The 6443-nt window shown below is 37.9% G+C and overlaps 1 pseudogene; it reads left to right on the top strand.

Annotated features, from left to right (window-relative positions):
- Positions 1–2940: 2940 nt before the first annotated feature.
- On the top strand, positions 2941–4834 carry LOC148037277 (uncharacterized; annotated as a pseudogene).
- Positions 4835–6443: the final 1609 nt, after the last annotated feature.

The raw sequence follows: 6443 nt of genomic DNA, 5'->3' as shown, positions 1-6443 counted from the left end.
ATCTTATCTCTTTTTCTCTCTCCTCTCCTTCTCTCATTTCATTTTGCTCTCTTCCTCTCCTTCTCTCATTTCTTCTCCATCCCTCTCCCTCTCTCATTTCCCTATTATGTTTTCGTCTCTCCTCCCTCTCCCTCTCCCTCTCTCATTCCCTCTCCCTCTCCCTCTCTCATTTTCTCTCTCTTCCTCCCTCCCCTCTCTCATTTCCTCTCCCCTCCTCCCTCTCTTTAATTTCCCTCTTTTTCTCCCTCTCCCTCTCCCTCATTTCTTCTCCCTCTCTCATTACATACAAATTATACAAAAAATAAATAAAAAAGAGAGAGAATACACTCCCCCTCTCTCATTCCCTCTCTCCCTCTCTCTCTTCCTCTCTTTCTCTCTCTCATTTCCTCCCCCTCCCTCTCCCATTTCCTCCTTCTCCCTCTCTTTAATTTCACTCTCTTTCTCCCTCTCCCTCTCCCTCATTTCTTCTCCCTCTCTCATTATATACAAATTATACATAAATTAAATAAATAAGAGAGAGAATACACTCTCCCTCTCTCTCGTTCTCTCATTTCATCCCCCTCCCTCTTCCATTTCCTCCCTCCCCCTCTCCCTCCCTCCCCCATTTCCTCCCTCTCCCTCTCTTTCTCTCTCATTTCCTCTCCCTCTTTCAATATATATACACAAATTATAAAAGCAAAAGGGAGAGGGAGAGAGAGAATGCACTCTCCCTCCCTCTCCCTCTCCCTCTCTTTCTCTTTCTCTTTCTCTTTCTCTCCCTCTCTCATTTCCTCCCCCTCCCTCTCCCTCTCTTTCTCTTTCTCTTTCTCCTTCTCTCCCTCCCTCTCCCTCTCCCTCTCTTTCTCTTTCATTTCCTCTCCTAAACAAGCAAAAGAAGGAAAGAATTAAACCCTAACCAAGTAAAAGAAGGAGAGAATGGACTCACCGATGAGATATGGCGAGGGTTTGGCGGCTCCTCTTCCTCTTCGCAATGAAGGCTCCTCCTCTCCTTCGCGAACGGTGGTGGCGGCAAGCCTTCTTCCTCTCCCTCTCTCACGACGGTCGCTCTCTCTCTCGCTCTCCCTCTCGAAACGATCGACGAAAATGCGCAAAATGAACCCGCGCTCGGGTTTCGACCTATTTTTTTCCCTGTGGGGCGTCGCTATTTGCGACGCAAATAGCGATGCCGCTACCTGCGTCGCTACACGCCATCGCTATACGCTTAAATCCTTGTAGTGCAAGTTAAGAGGCCATAGTTCTCACCTAGTGTACTTGGTTTGTGCATGCTATTGTTAATGTCATTTCGATGCACAAGTGATCACATGCACACCTTAGGGACATTTAATATGGGTCATCATAGTGTTTAGGAGTACTTTTCTATCCCCCATATAAAGCTTACATTTTTTCTGTATCTAAACATTAGTTATTGTCTAGTATACTTGGTTTGTATGTGTACTTGTAGATTCATTCACAACAAGAAGAGTGTTTCAAGCAGCATTAGAAGAACTCTCTCTCTCTCTCTCTCTCTCTCTCTCTCTCTCTCTCTCTCTCTCTCTCTCTCTCTCTCTCTCTCTCATCCAACTCATTAGGATCTCATTAGTGAGATTCTTTCTCTTCAATTATCTTTTGAAGGTGTTTAACTTCTGAAAATATTGTATATAAGACCATTTAATGTTAATTAAAACAATCCATAACCCATCATGATAGTCCAAATCATACATGATCCTTGATTGGAGTACCAAAATCTAACATATGACATGACCTTATTGCTTAATGGATTACACTAAACATGGTATCCATGTCCCAAGTCCATTTGTCTTGGCACTAGAGGGTACTATATTTAGTGTCATTATTTTCACATCTAAAGAGACATAAAGTTTACATAATCTTATTATGCAACGTGTTACCCAATGTAGTAACTATACATAAACTACTCATAATCTAATAGGAGCCTAATGCACGATCCAACAAAGAATATTGCCAAAGAGATATACAGATTATTGATAAAGCATGAGGTTGATCAATTTATGGAGTTTAGGAAGAATAGCTAGTGATGACTTGCACTAAAGATGGTATCTATGTCCCATGTCTTTATGATTTTGGCACTAACGGATATCATATCTAGTGTGGTTAATGCATATACAGAGAAATATAACTAATGTTAAAAAATGCTAGTAGATTTTATCTTTGTGCTTCTTAACACTACATAATTGTTCATATACTCGTTTCAAAGAAAGTACTTGATAATCCATATTAGTATATATCTTAAGCTCAAAATTTGAGAGTAAATTTTTAACTACATAAGATGGGAACACACACACACACACACACACACACACACACACACACACACACACACACACACACACACACAGATCTTATCAATATGATCTATTGGTTTCACCTTTTAGGTATGGATGTTGAGGAAAAAACAAGTGTCCAAGGTAATATGAGTAAATTGGATAAAAAGATACTTTTGGAAAAATCCAGATACGTGCTATTTAGAGAAATATGCTCTATGAAAGAAGAAGAGATGAGAGATGCTTGTTGGAATATCGGAAAAAGAGACATACTAAGATGTAATGTGATTTCACAAATAAAAAAACATGTAGAAAATCCAAGGATTGCATGTTCAGTTGAAAGTGTGGATTTGGATGTTGTTGCCAAACAGCTTTGGATTTCTCAGAGAAAAGAAAGGCATTTTCCAAGCCACATCAAGGGTGTGCAGATAATGATGAAGTGTATGCAAAAAAACTAGAGCAATGCAAAGTAGACCATATACAAAGAAAATGGTTAGCGCTTGAGTTGAAAGACACCACATTGAAGGGTTGTTATAGCCCACAGACTGATGTTTATGCTCTTGGCTAGATACTACGGGAGCTTTGCTATTTTTCTAAGGATGCTTCTGATTACTTTGATGTAACGAAAGTTATCTCTCCATCCTTGATAATGATTAGACACATGTCTGATGTTTTTGGAGATAAATTGATGAATGTAGATCCTTCATTTGACAACATAAATGAGCATATCTGTAAGCGCCATGGTATGAATGGTGAATTGGGTATGCGTCCCTTGGAAGAAATGGAGCCAAGCTTAGTTTTTACATCACCAATACCATGTAGCATGACTTGTAACTAGTTTTACTTTATTGTCTAGAGATCCATATCCTTTTGGAAATTTTCATATGTTAGAAAGTGTGCTCTTTATTTTGTATGTATCATTTTGAAATGATGGTATTATATCTCTTATAAACCAAGTTTTTCTTCAGTGGAACTATCTTTATTTGAATTTGTGTAGATAGCTTGAATTTCTTATTTTACTTTGATCATCATGGATTGTTTGGTTGAGTATCATTAGACTATGTCAAGCGTGCTTTTAGTGCTTCAAGGTTAAGTTAGTTGTGTGTTTATAATTTTTAAGAGAAATCACTTCCATGTCACAATATATAAGAGTGTTACTAATTCAAAACACTATTGGCAGCCCTAGTGCATGTACAAAAGCATTACTAATCATGTCATGATATTATATCATAGACTTAAGAGTGCTTAGTGTGATATATCAAGTAAACATGACACTTAGGAATATCAAGTTTTCACATCTAATGAGCTCCTCTTTTTATAATATCCTTTGAATGTTGAATGCAGTTCCTACTTAAGGAATAACAAACTTGGTAATTGGGTTTCATGGGGTCTTTTTACAAGATTCAAGTGATCCTTAATGAAAGTCAGGAAGATCTAGGTCTTGTGAGGCTAAGAAAAGACGGACTTGAACCTACCTTTGCTCAAATTCGTGAACAAATTGAGGGTTGGAGAGCTTATAGATGGATCCTTTGACTTCATCGAGGATAACTATCTAGTTAAGAAACGACAAGAGGAGCGATGGACTCTTGGTGACCATCATCAAGTTCATATCAGGAGGAGTGATACTATCATAAATGAACTTCCTTCTTGAAATAAGCGACAATGTTTAGAACATGTTGATGAGGAAAAAAATGACACTCCAAGACATCTCACATCAAAGCTAGGAAGTAAATTGCTAATTCCAAGCATACTTGAGACTTGAAAACAAGAATGTAGTAGAGTAAGGCTAAAATTAAAACAATCCACAATCTCAAGGGATGATAGGTTTGAATTACATAGTGAAGATGTTGATAGAGAACCTAGAGTTCAAATATGGTGTAATGAGTATAACTCATTTTATGGAAAGGGCACACTAGGAGGGAAGAATGCTGCATATATTTGTTTATCCAACTTCATGAGAACACACATTTTGGATGGTAAATGGCATGAAAAAAACTATCTTATGTTTCGAGGGCTTAAAAAGGTGAATATAGAATTTACAACGATCGAGCAGGAATCAGATGATAGGAAATAGATAGAGGTTTCGATAGAGAAGTTGCATGATTACATGGAGAAACATGAAGGTATTATTTATCTTCTTTCTTTGAGTTTATAAATGTAAAATTTTTTATCTTATAAGAATGGGATTGTAGACTAGATTGCTTTATAATACTAGACTTGTTACATAATGTAAGTGTGTTTTTTTTGTAGGTTGGAATTTTGAGGTGATTGTAGCTACATTGCACAACTTTAAAGACAAAAGCTTTTCTCGTGTAAGGTGCAAGTATGATGATACATGGTTGCATCTATGCCCTCCAAGGTCTGATTTATATACTATTTTGACTAAACACACAAAGTCAATATTACACACAAAGGGATTTTCAAAGGAGGTGGAAAAATCCAAGCCATTACTTACAGGCTCACGTGGACGTCCTCGAAAGGGACTAGTACATGATCCAAAGCAAACATCTCTCAGCAAATTGTGTTCTCTACAAAGGTGGGAAGTCCACCATTGAACTCTCTTAATAACCATGAAGACAATGAAAATCCATTAATAAGTTTAAACTTATTATGTTGGGGTTTATGGAGTCCAATTATTATAGTGAACAAGAAGAAAATGAATGTGAAACCTTTATTAGATGATCAATGTGGTGGTAAGATTTGGTTTTCAAAGCCTTTTACTAGGGAAAATCTAGAGGATGGAAAAACATGTTTCCAAATAGATGGTTGCTTTCATCATATTGAGTGCCTACGTGTTTCAACAAATGGGAAACCATTTACAAACTTCTCTTGTAGCCATTGCAAATGTATATCTAGGCTTAAAGACTTTAGGATGAGAGTATACGGGGAGAAGCTAGTACAAGAGAAGAGAGGAAATAGGAGAACAGGATTTGTTAGAAGATTAGACTATCTCACTAGAAAAGAGCTTAGGTATACAACAATTGATGCCAAAAAACATATAAAAGAAGTTACTCTAAAATTATGGATGAGTAAGTATCAGCCTGTAGTTCTTTCAGTGAAAATGAGAAGCTTTAAATCGAAAAGATGTCCAAAGATTTTGTAACAATATAATAGAAGACCATAGATTACGAAAATTTGGTGGAAAGCCTGCTTTGTGGGACTTTTTACAAGATATATCTACAAACATGGTACGATCAAAGGAAGGTCAACAATATAATGCAAATACAAAGGCTTTGTTTGAGGTTACCAATATGTGGGGTGGACCAAGGCTGCATGAGTTCCTTGGTAATAACCTAAATGGCCCTTCACTCTCAATGACAAAGAGGGGCCATAGACAAGCTACTCACTTTATACCAGGGATACATGGATGTATATTTAATGCCATTGCTGAAATATATCAAAAGGAGAAAGAAAAACATGGCATCATAGAAAGTATTCCATTTATTCTAGTGGAAGACGAGACAACCATAAAGAAGCGAATAAGGTAAATGTATAATATTTGCTCTTTTGGCACGTAAAAATTATTATTGATACTCTTATTTGGTTTGATGGATACAAGTCTTCAAACCATGAGTGTGGGACTTCATCCATGATAAAAGTTGGAGAAGGAAAATGTAACATGCCTGCTCCTCAAATCGAAGGACACGTCTTAGCAATCCATCGAGAGATATATCTAGAAGACGCCACCTAACAATCCCAAGGAATGACACGGGGTTTGCCAACTAGGGTCTCTCGAGTCTGCCTCGCAACGGAACTTATCCAACCGTTCCCACTAGGAATCCTTGTAGTCGGGTCTTCCTAACAGCCTTCTAGCATCGGTCTACAATTGCTCCACTTTGCACAGATACAATTGAACCAAAGTAGACTCATACTGCACTTGGTTCAAAGAGAATGGGAAACGAGAGGGATGCATCACTTGACCTCTCTACCCGTAGGGCATAGTCCCATTCCGATCCCCTAAAATGGTATGAATCAAGGTTCTAACCAACATTGTCTAAGGTCATCGTCTGAATTTTCCTAACATTTCTCGTTAACATTTCCTTTGAGGAAATTTCTCGGCTAACCGAGACCACCCTTTTGTTGAGAATCAGCAATCACACTCAAAACAGCCTCTTTGTATGGAGTCTCAGGGTCAAGGACATGCAGGCTAACTTATCCCATATG

This window comes from Lygodium microphyllum, chromosome 4 (assembly GCF_053477565.2).
Source record: "Lygodium microphyllum isolate KBCC chromosome 4, Lygodium_microphyllum_v1.1.10, whole genome shotgun sequence".
NCBI lineage: Eukaryota > Viridiplantae > Streptophyta > Polypodiopsida > Schizaeales > Lygodiaceae > Lygodium > Lygodium microphyllum.
Note: the sequence above shows the minus strand (reverse complement) of the source record. Positions and strands in the feature narration are given on the sequence as shown.